Source organism: Trachypithecus francoisi, unplaced genomic scaffold, assembly GCF_009764315.1.
Source record: "Trachypithecus francoisi isolate TF-2019V2 unplaced genomic scaffold, Tfra_2.0 Lachesis_group16, whole genome shotgun sequence".
In the NCBI taxonomy this organism is placed as follows: domain Eukaryota; kingdom Metazoa; phylum Chordata; class Mammalia; order Primates; family Cercopithecidae; genus Trachypithecus; species Trachypithecus francoisi.
Window position 1 is genome coordinate 19770193 of NW_022681461.1, and position 12251 is coordinate 19782443.

Consider the following 12251-nt stretch of genomic DNA (forward strand, 5'->3'; position numbering starts at 1 on the left):
ATAAGGAATTCAGGTAGAGGAACTTGAAAGCCTTTTGCAGTTCTGAAATCTCAATTTTGTGTCATTAAACTCTAACATTCTTTGAAATATAGCATGCTTTGTTGAGTGCTGATCTGAATTAATTAGAATTTGATGTTAAACTGGCCAGGAAATTCTGAGGCATGGAGGAGGTGACACAGAGGGTGTGCCCAACAGCATGATTCTTTGTATCATTCTCCTGTTTTATCAAGCATCAAGATGCTTCTGAAACACAAATCTAAAAATTGTAGTGCTCTCAGTTCTTCTCTTCCTTAAGCCCTACTATGGTGGCGCTGTGCCTAGGCTGACGATGTATTAGCACACCTTCCTTTGCTTTGACACTTATTATGTGAAAGGAAGATGACTTTCCCTTAACAGGAATTCTCTGACACCATTTGGCACATGGTTGAGCTGAACAAATTAGGAAGGAAAAATAGTCCAAAATATTCCAGAGAGCATAGTAATCTTGTTACAGTGCCGCTTGCAGTGAAACGCAGCTGAATGCTGTGTACGTGATGCCATTACTTACCTCCTGGTATCAAATGTGAGCAAAGGGTGAAATTGGACTTTTCAGGATCACATGATAAATGGAGATGATAAGGAAGTGAAACAGGTTTCATGGTGGAGTTTCAAAGACATCTTAAACCTTTTTCTGGAAGAAAATACAATGTTTTTATGCCACTTGGTAAAGTGGGATACAAAATATTTGTGACTTGATTTTTTAATTTGATAGGAATAGATAATTAAATATTTAGTCAATGAAGGAAGAAAACAGTGTTGGGGATGATAAATTCTAGGGGCCAAATTGTCTGTGCTGCAGCATGCTGACAGAAGGCTGGGTCACCTGTGCAGAGTTCTTTGTAATTGTTACTTGGTTCTCTTTGCCAACCAGCTGTATTTGATTTACTTCCTTAATTTTGATAGCCATAACATTTATGATCTGTTCAAATGCTGGCAGATTAAATACCGCAAGAGGATTACTTAACAAAGCAGTCACAGATGAAGTATCTGTTCATATTTTGTTTTTGTGTTAAGAAAGAAGGCCTGCCACTAGGTTTGGGTGTGCAGGGATTCATTGCCTGCTGTGCATGTTGGGAGACCTTCGCCAGGCCCTTGAAGCCATTTCTAATTCCGGCTCATCCCTTTCACATGTGTATACTGCAGGGCTTGCCTTCATTAGATTTTGTTCTGGGAAAGTTCCAAGGGGAAAACACACCTCTCCTCCATGCAATTTTGTAATCCAGTTTACACCAACGTTTGGATATTGACTTAAAGACACCGAATGATTTTCAAAGCATACAAATCATTTTCTTTATTTCATAAACATGAAAATAACATAAACACCCAGAGATGATTTTGTTGAGAGACATGAACTAATTAGGGGTTCTTGCACTTAAATGCACTTTCATATCATCTCAAGAACTTGTGTAAATAGACCTGGTCCTACATCTCCTGGGATGGGCTGTGCTGAGGGCACCTTTCAGATAGGCTGGGTGTAACTCCCAGATCAGCAGCTTAGGCGCACTTGGCCTTACTTAACCACTTGGGACCTCTGTTTCTTCACGTCCAAATTGTTAGCAACGATTTCCAGCTGGTAGGCTTCACAGAGATGCTGTACTTGGAACTGAACACAACATGATACTTTATTGGATTGTATTATTTTATCCATAATGTAGCTGGAAAACAAGTTTTCTGTGTTTATTAAAACCTCTGTATAGTGAATTAACAACAACAATTGCTGATGTTTATAGGATTCTCAAAAACATACCTAATATTTGCCTGCTTTCTTTTTTGGAAGTGTTTTTCATGTTTTCCCAGTTTCATTCTTGTCTTTTGATATGAGGCACTAGCATGAAGCCTGATATTTTGTTTTATTGTTTATTAATGGGCTTCTTAGACATTTGCCAATGAATAATTAAACAATACAAGGAGTGAAAGAGTTGTTGGGTTTAGTAGTCAACTGACACTTTCTGATTTAGCATGGTAAACTGAATTTGGAAGATGGTAGATAAACACCTAATGACTATTTTGCGTTGAAATTTAATTAATAAAGAGTAACTTTATGAAAGCTAAAACAACTTTTTTTCTACAATTCTTATTTTTTCTTCATTTCTTAACTGTTTTAAGGCAATCATTTGAAAACAAAATGTAATAAACTTAAGAATAAAGTTTGGAATAACAGCACGGTTGGATACTGCTAACATATTTAGTTACTTTTTTATTATTTGTGTGTCATAAATATTTTTGTTATAGAATGACTAAAAGTTGGAAGATAGAAGTGACAACTTCTTGTAAAACAAGTATTCTTTGTACTGTTTTTATATTAATTTTGGATTTGACATACACAGGGAAAAGTTTTGAAAGTACAATGAAAAGGGTTTCTTCCATTTCTTCTGTTTTGTAGAACTGTTGGGTCATATTCCACTCCAGTGTAACTTTAGAACAACAACAACAAAAACGTTATTTTAAATATAAAAACTGAGTCTGTTTCCTGCTTTGAGTCAACCCCCCTTTGAGCATATTTTCTCACTGTGTTAAGTGAGTTAGAGAAATAGAAAATACAGATACTACCTAAACCTCAATTTCAGGCTTCCCAGGAAATGTTTTTTAACAACAGGGAATTGAATATGAGTTTTGTGTTTTTGCCCACTCATGATTATCCTACTGGTCATCAGAATGCCTTTCGGCTGAAGCTAGATGGAATGAGGGTAAGGAGCAGACATTCCCTGTAATTGAAGGCCTGAGATTCGTGGGAATGAATGCTGTGTGCCTTGTCCTAGGTCTGTAGACCTGCTTTGCATCACATGCACTGATCCTAGGGACAGAGTGAATGTTGAATAAGCTTATTTAGGAAAATTTGAAATGTGAACTTTAAGATCATTCACATCTCTTGGATCTGATAACTCATTGAGATGACCCCCTTCACCACCTTCCCACAAATGGAACAGAGAGAATCATAAGGTTAGGTCGTAGAAAGGCCTTGGAGTTCATCTATGCAGCCTCTTCTCCTTAAAGTAACCCCTTCTCTGGTGTTCAGGTTGAGGGACCTATTCCAACCATGGACTGAGAACAAATCAGACTTTACAAAAAGAAGTTGACCATATAGATGATTACATTTTTAGGTACACAGCTAAGTAAATAAACTACAAAGTTGACTAATTTGTCTTGTAAAAACAAACCAGATAAGTAAATAAACTATAAAGCTTGACTGATTTTCACAAATACCCGTGAAAGTATTTGTGAAAGATGAGTCCAAACATGTCTTTAGCAATGGCCGATTTATTAAAATAAGTGAATGGGCTGGATGAAGTGGCTCATGCCTGTAATCCCAGCACTTTGGGAGGCCAAGGTGGGCAGATCCCTTGAGGCCAGGAGTTCAAGACCACCCTGGCCAATATGGAGAAACCCCGTCTCTAGTGAAAATACAAAAATTAGCTGGGCATGGTGGCGTGAGCCTGTGATTCCAGCCAGCTACTAGGGAGGTTGAGGCAGGAGAATCACTTGAACCCAGGAGGCAGAGGTTGCAGTGAGCCGAGATCAAGCCACTGCACTCCAGCCTGGGTGACAGAGTGAGACTCTGTCTCAAAAACAAACAAAAAAACTCTTGACTGTGTTCAGTATTCATATTTTATAAATATACCCTAAACAAAGTATACTGGGGTGAAGATACAGGATGTACATCTTGGCCTCATAGTGTTTTTAATCTTAAGAATGTAGCTTTTTTTAAATTAAAAAGTTATTTTATAACCTTTTAAAATATATTGTAGATGTTTGCAATGACAATATAGTATTTTTAGCAGCTCCCCAGTATTATATTTTATAGATGTATTCTTATTTATTATATCAAGGCCCTATGTATTGATTGATTTAAGTGTTTCCAGTTTCTACCTATAATTTTTTACCCTGTTTTTCCCCAGTCATGAGAACATTGTAGGGATTATCCTTGTACCTATGTTTTTTATACTAATTAACTGGTTTCTTTTGTTAAAAGTGTTTAGTGAAAAACAAATGCTGTACATGCTCATTAAAATTTCAAATGGCACAGAACTGTATGAAATGAGAAGTGAAACTTCCATCCCTTTCCCCATTTCCTCCCTAGAGATAACTACCTGTAAACATTTTCTTTTTTATCAGGACAGATGTTTTTGTTTATCATACATGAGAAAGCAGATATTGGAACTTCAGTAGATGGGCAATAAGGTGCAGAAACGGGCGTGGGAAGGTAGCTGTATGCTGAACGGGGAAGGCTTGCGGGAGCAAACAGCTGCTGGTGTGTGTGGAGTTCAAGGATGGGACAAAAATGTGTTATAACATGTTTTCCTGCATCAGGTAATGACAGCCATGTAGTGTGGAGGCACAGAAGCAAATCAGGGAAGAATCAGCACCGAGAAGTGAGCAAGCTTAATAATGTCCTGCAGCTAGAAAATGAGTTACTTCCCCCAAATGAGAAATTCTCTTTGTAAGGAGTTGAGAATTTGGTGATGAGTTTAGAGCTGACCAACACATGGATATGAGCTTAATGGAATCATTTCTAATTGCCTCCAGAGAACCAGAGTTTCAGGAAGGGAACCTGGTAAGAACATTATAGTAAGTAGTTTAACCCAGATGTGGTAAGTTTTTTGATAAGAGTCAGGGTAAATAGGAAGGTTCGTCTGTAAGGACACAAAGTACAGGAAGAGAGAATGGAGCTGGAGGAGCTGGGGCATTATGTGAGGGTTGTTTTACACCAGATGGGGCAAGACGTGGCCACGTGAATCTGGAATCTTTTTTGAGGATAGCTTCTTCCAAGAATTCAAGACAAAAACCAGATTGCAGGAAATTCGAGGGGGAATTGGAGAGTAGGATTCTGAACCAAGGTGGAGCTTTCATTGAGTTGGAATATGAGTAAAGATATGGAAAATATGGAAAAGTTTCCTGCCCACGAGGAGAATGCGCATGTGAATCTCTCATGTTTCCCTTTAAAAATAAAATGAAGCTCCCAGCTCTGGTAGACCTGGTGTTAGCCCCACGTCTTTTCCTGCAGACAGAGCAATAGGTCTTTCCCTTCCTCTAGCTCACCTGTGCCACTTTTCCAGTGCTGTTGGGGCTAGGGCTGAGATGCTGGTTGTGGCTCTGCCCCAGCTGCCGCTGTTCCCTCGTGGCTGCAACCAAGGGCTTTAGGACTTGCGTGGCCAGCACTGCTGCTCACTCGTGGTGGGGACCATGCTAACCAAGTTCATCTCTGCTGGGAGCCCTCTTTAAGCCCCAGGAGCATTCCTAAGCCCCTGTCTCTCCCAAGAGATTCAGAATTTGAATTCTGCTTTGGTTTCCATTGTGGGATACTGCTGTGACAGTCTGTTTCACCCCTCAGTGGCCTCTGAACCTTGTGTTCCCACCACACTCATTTCTGCCTCTAAGGACTGAAGTTCCATCCTTTAAGTTGCCTCTGCACCAGGGCTGAGCTGTCTTTGCTTCTGGCCACATGGTGTATGGCTGTTGCTCTGTGGCCTGTTGGTGTCCTGGGTTCACATACCAGTTTTGCCAGTTAGTATTTCTTTGGGTTCAGGCCAGGTATTTAACCTCTTAGTGTCAGTTTCCTCATTTTCTATTTTAATAATATGAATTTTCTGTCATAGGAAGAAGCTGCTTCAGTAAATGCAAGGGAATTGATTGAACACAGGCCTTGAGGCGTGTGTGAGATCCTCTTGGGGAATAGGAGTTACAGTCTTGTGAGAGAAGTGGGCTGTGTGTATCAAGACATTGTGAGCAGAGGAACCAACACCAAGTTCCAGTGTGACTCCCAAATGGAAAGTATCTAGGGGCAGCTGCCTCACACGGAGCTGTTGGTTCTTGGTCAGGTGTTTGCCTGTTCATTCCTGAGGGTCCAGGTTCAGTGGCTGTAGGAATATTCATTTTGAAAGGATAATAAATCTCCTGAACAATGCTAGGGAGTCTTCCCAGGCTGCAGAATCAGGAAAATAAAGTTTACCTCACAGGGTTATTTATAGGACAAATGGCATGATTTGGGCCTGATGAATAATGGATGTTTGGTCAAGAGTAGTGGTCGTTCTTTCTGCTGTGCTCTGCCCACTTCTTAGGACCCTGTGTTAATTCTTGCATGCACAGGCCTAGGCTGCCCTCCTGGCTGGACCCCACAGTCATCTGCCCCCGCTCTGTGTCTTCCTTCATCCATGTCCTCCTCCATCCCTACCTCTAGGTCCCCCACCTTCTGAGTAGTCGTATGTCAGGCCTCAGTCTCCCTTTCTTTGCTGGAAAAGGGTAAAAGGCCATCTCTGGCTGATGAGTGCCAGCAGTTTGTGTCCTGTGTTGGGATAGTGAGCCTGCTAGTCCGGTGAGGTTTCTGCGAGGAGCAAGATTTGGATGCAATTCTTCATCGGTTTAAAATGACTATAGTTTTAAATATTATCTGTCTTTTACTACAGTTAGGTCCTCTGAGGATTTAATATAGGTACTATTTTGTTAATTTTTTGTACTATCTTATAAACATGTTAATTTATTCACAAATAACATTATTTTATTCAAAAACATTAATTTATGCTGTTTTGAATTGTTCCTTTGTGTGATAGGTGCAGGAGATATTCAGAAATAAATATTAATAGCAGTAGTTAACACCTGTCTAGCACTTTCTTGTGCCACACATTCTTCTAGCTAACTTCACACATGTTCATTCATTTAATCCTCAAGAAACACCCTATGAAGTAGGTGCTCCTATTTTTTTCTTTTTATGCGTGGTGGGAAAAGAGGCCCAGAGATTTTAAGGAAGTTACTCTAACTCACATAGCTATTAAGTAGCTGGGCTGTGAACAGAGGCCTTATGGCTCTGACACCTGTGCTCTGAGACCCGACTACTTCCGTGGCGCCTAAGTGTTGGCATCACCTGGCCCCTGGTTAGACATGCAGAATCTCAGGCTCCATCCCAGAACTGCGGAATCAGAAGATGTGTTTTAATAATGTTCCCAGGAGATTCGAATGCACAGTCAAGCTTCAGAAGCACTGCTCTAAACCCCTCTGCCTACTTAGTGTCTCTCCAGCCATGGGAATTTCATTGTTGTGGGGGAAATAAGGAGGCATATATGCGTGATAGCTGCCCTTCTGACGTTTTGGTGAAACAGATTGAACACCAGTTGAGTGCTTTAGACATTTCAGATTCCTTCCCAGATAGCCTCGTGTCACACACTTTTGTTTCTTGTACCCACACATGCATACACAGCCAGTCACACATGGGTTTTGTGAAGTTTAGTGAATTTAGAGACAACATGGGATGGCACTGGCATAGGGCAGAGTCATGCTTGTGGTGTTTTGAAAATTTGTCCTCTCTTCCTTTTAGGTTGGGGCCCTTCCCACAGCCTTTGCCCCTGGGAAGTACAGCCCAGCCCAGGGCTCACTGCTTGCCTCTTCGTGGAAATAGCTAGGATAGGCTGGTCTTCGCCCTTCCCCCTCATTCCAGTAAATAAATGTCTTTCTCATTACATAAGTAATTATAATCCAAATGTAATCACATAATAGACATAGAAGGAGCAGCCAGCCTGCCTCTGGGGAGTTGGCCAACTTAAAGGACAAGAATGAGGGAGGTTTTGCCCGGCAGAGAAGGATATTTGGGGAAAGAGAAGTAAAAAACCTGAAGGTCTGAAAGAACATAGCTTGTTACTTGGGAGAGTTGGTTGTAGGCCGGAGAGGGCAGATGAGGCTTTATTGTGAATGGCTTTATTTGCCATAATAAGTTACAGCATTTATTTTGTGGTAGTCACTGCTAAGGGCTCTACCTGTATTTTTTGCAAACAAACCCTGTGAGCTAGGCATCATTATCCTCATTTTGCAGATGAAGAAAAGAAAGTGACAGGTTCCTTAACTTACTCAAAGCTACCTAGCTAGTGGTAGTACCTGAATCTGAGACCCTGGGCTTTAACTCCTGTGTTACTGTTGATCAGTATAGCAACTGCTGTAAGGCGTCATAAATATACTGTTACAGTGTAAAACAAAGACTGCAGTTAACAACAATGCAGGGAAGGTTTTATTTTATTTTTGTTTTATTCTTCATTGCCTATTTGAAGAGACTGGTTTTTCCAGCTGTCAGTGGTGGAGCATATGACTGCTGGGTCATCCGCCCAGGCTTTGCACATTGGTTTGCAGGCTGCAGGCACTGACTGACTGGTTCTAAGACGTATGTGCTTTTGATGGAGTTTCCTTTGCCTAGGTGTTTTTGGGGTTTTTGGAAATGTGGAATCTTAAGAGGATGAAAACACATTATTTATAGAGCTGGAAAATGTTCTGTTTATTCTCAATCCTTTATTGACATAGTGGTTACTCTGCTGTTTTGGTTGGCGGTGTGATTCTATCTTAGTTTCAGCAAAAATTTCTTTTGTCAACAGGTAGATTACTAATAAGGATATTTTACTCACCATGAAATTCCTAGGAACCTTTTTTCTGGACACATCAGACTTCACAAAATGTTTCTGTTTTCTTTAGTTCCTGTTGCTTCTCTCTTCTTCCAGTATCAGCTAGCAGCATGGTTGTTGTTCTGTAGGTAGTGATGTTACCGCCTCACCATTTGGTCCTCTCTCCTCTGCATCAGTTAACTTGCCATCTAATATTTGGTTCTGTGAACTATTCCAGGAATGATTATCAAGCCCTTGTCCTCCACTTAAAGTAGCAAGGCATGCTAGCATTTTCTGTTTAGGACTGAAGAAATGCCTGCAATTCAGGAAGTGTGGCAACCTTATAAGTAGTGGGAAAGTTAGAGGATGTAAACGTGGGTGATTTGCATAACTTCAGTAGACCTCAGTTTCCTCATTTATAAACAAGAAGGCAGTCAAGAGCCTTTAGATGAGGCCTTTAAGTGTCCCTTGGATGAGGTGTAAAGTTCATGTTCTTAGGGATCTTCACCACTCGTACTTGGCTGCGTTTAATAGGTCTTAACACTTGTATAAATTTAACTATATTATCCCTTTGCCCATTTACAATTTATTAATAGCTTTAATGAATTGTGAATGACAGTTTAATTAGATCATCCATGTATAATTAGGGCAACCGGATTTTTTTCCCCTAAGAGGTGTATTTTTCATCTGTGAGTATGTAGCTTACCTCTGACCTAGGTAATTAAGCGTTTTAAGGCATTTTCCAAAATAAGAAGGCCTTTTCTGTTTTCCTAATAAACACTTTATTGAAAAGACGCATGCATGAAATATGGAGAGCAGTTTTGGCCTAGGTTTTGCATGTAATCATAACCCAGACAGACACAACCTGAGGCAATACATTTAGTTTAGTGGTAACAAAGCAGTGTGGAATTTAAGAAATCTGCCTTTCTCTCTTTTTTTTTTCTTCTTAAACTACTTGTTTTCTTGCTTTTTGAGTAAAGCAACTTTACAGATACTTCGTATCTGTTTCAAGTGCTAAATTTTCAAAGCTGGCAAATAGATTTTTAAAGTGTCATCTCTTTTGTGAAGGTGCCACATTAAACACGTAAAGAAGAACATCAGCCTTATCTGATGGATGATCCCCAATTAATAGCCCAAGAACCCATTTGTATTTGGCTTTGTGATGTGTTTTTCTGTTTACATTTGAGTATGGGTGTGCCTGATATTCTCGGAATTTACAGTACTTCAAACAAATAAGGAAGCTGCACTGTGAAGACAGACTCAAAAGGAACTGGAAAGCTGACAGATAGACCTTTGTGCTTCCCCAGCCGCCTTGCTAAGTTCTCTGGGGTGGGCTGAGACCCCTGGTGTTCTGAGATGGGACAGCCCACACGAGCAGAGTGGCTCTCCCTTGTTTCCTTTGCTCTCTTTGGATTTATACCCTTCCAGAACTAGATGTTTCATAAAGTATTTAGACTCTGAATACCTGAATTATTCACATCTTCTTGTCACTCCAGTCACAAACAGGTAATTATGGAATCACAGCTGCTTTAAAGAGGCAGTGTGTCATCTTGTGTTCATTGAGTATTTGTACTTCACACAGTTAATTTCACACTGGGCAAGCTAAGTTAGTGTCAAAGTGGCAGACCAGGTTTGTCTTGCGTTACAATGAGTGACAGAGGTTGGAGCAGTGCCTCAGTGGAAGAGATGGTGGTTCACAGAGTTATGCGAGGGGCCCCATGAACTTCCATCTGCTCCCAAACATAGTTTCTACTGGGCCTGACCAGAGGGGCCTCCGAGGTTGTTGAATGCTAAGTTTGGTGGAGGAGGAAATAGGAATGGTTTGGTTTCTGGTCTAAAGAGGATATATGGGGTGAGGTGGCTTGATGGTGCCTGGATGATTGAGTGTTTTAAACGAATGGTTTAACTGACAACCTGCATCTTGTATACACAGCTTCATGAAACAGGCTCTTACTGGTTGGTTGATAGAGCCAGATGATCTGTTATGGCTGAAGATTTGTGAGCCTCATTGGAATAATTCTAAAATGCTTTTATTATAGTTTTTGATTATGAAAGTAATTTATTTTCAAAATGTACCAAATTTTTAAAATACAGAAAAGATTAAGAAAAAAAGTACTAGTATTGCCATTAGCTAGATATCCTATTGTTAATATTATATATGTATTCTGAATGAATCAGTAGATTTTGAACAGGTGTCATTCGTTCATACTGCCTACCTGTTTTCTCCTCTAATATATGAGGAACATATTTTCTCACTATTAAGTGTTCTTCTAAAGCAGTATTCTGGTAGTTGCCCAACACCACATGGGACAATTTTAAAGTAAGGAGTCAGTCACTGGCCATGCACTGTAGCTCAAGCGTGTAATCCCAGCACCTTGGGAGGCTGAGGTGGGTGGATCACCTGAGGTAGGGAGTTGGAGACCAGCCTGGCCATCATGGCAAAACCACATCTCTACTAAAAATACAAAAATTATCCAGGTGTGGTGGTGTGTGCCTGTAATCCCAGCTACTCTTGGGAGGCTGAGGCAGGAGAATTGCTTGAACCTAGGAGGCAGAGGTTGCAGTGAGCCAAGATCACGCCACTGCACTCCAGCCTGGACAACAGAGCAAGACTTCGTCTCAAAAAAAAAAAAAAAAGTTACTTCCAGGATAAAGGTACTTTATTTTTTTTTCCAATTTGCATAGTAGAGGAAATCAAACTTTAATTAAGGGCAGTCTCACATGAATGTGCATACTAGAGATTTATATCATTGTAGAAAGAGAAGACACTTTTGATTTATCCGGTCTGACTCTCTTGTAAATATGGGAGAATTGTGACCCATGTTATTCCTGGACTACTGAGAGTCAAAATATTTTAATTGCAGAAAAGGGACTAACATTCCCAATGTTCTTACCTGTGTCATGTTATATTTGACAAATCTGATATAACATATTTTTCCTTTTCTCAAGACACATTGAACATGTGTCAGTATGTACTGTAGTTAAAATCTCTTAAGTTTCTTTTGTGGTTTGTAGCTTGGCTTTAAATTGATCTTGAGGCTCAAATTTGGCTCATGAACCAAAACCCCTGAGGGGAGCCCTTCCCTTGGTTTCCTGGGTTACAATAATCTTCAAATCTATGTTGACTTGAGAGCTTTTGAGGTCAGAAATGGGTTCTGCAATGCCCAGTATCTGCCATGTGAGGTTATTAGTCTTATGTGCTAACTGGGAGTAGTGGAACTTCTAAAAATAGTATTTTTTTTTCGCAGATTTTGTTTCTATCCATTAAGAAGTCATCATTCCCAACCCATTTGATGATAAATGAAACCCAGAAAGGTAAATTCACTCATTTACAGTCACATAACCAGTTGGTTAGTTATTGGATCCAAGTGCAGCAGATTTGCAAGGATTGCAAAGATTGCTTAAAATTTAATTTAATACATGCTTGTTAGAAATTTGTAAAATACAGACAAAAAGATAGTATAACTTGTATTTTTACAAGCCAGACACAGCTATTGATCACATTTTGGTAGATTTCAAGTGTCTTTATTTTTAAAAGTTTTCTACGCACGGATATTTGATGGGGTGCAATTGAGATAATTATGTATTGCCCTTTTTTCTTTGACCCTAACTGTGACCCTAACTCAGGACCCTAAACACAGTTTAGGGTCCTGAGGTCAAGGACTATGAGGAATATATGTAGTGGGGGTTGATTGATTTTCTACTTTTTGGTGAGTTTCCCAGTAAATCCATTGGGAGTGCCCTATTTTTTGTTTCCATTGATTAGGACAAGGGTTACTAACATAAAGTCTGTGGTTTTCATCCAGCACGCCAGTTCTGTTTCTGCTCTGTCCAGCCAGCCATTTTGCAAGTATGTCA

The 12251-nt window shown here is 40.1% G+C and overlaps 1 protein-coding gene across 3 annotated transcripts in view; it reads left to right on the forward strand.

Moving 5' to 3' along the window:
- GNAQ (G protein subunit alpha q) overlaps positions 1–12251 on the forward strand; it is a 327552-nt gene that overhangs the window by 86630 nt on the left and 228671 nt on the right. Inside the window, exon 1 of one of the 3 annotated variants that reach the window (XM_033237038.1) lies at positions 9682–9899. The exons of the other annotated variants lie outside the window; for them this stretch is intronic. The gene's annotated coding sequence lies outside the window, so the exon portion shown is untranslated. Of the gene's footprint in view, positions 1–9681; positions 9900–12251 lie in introns of those variants that run through there. 3 annotated transcript variants of the gene reach the window in all.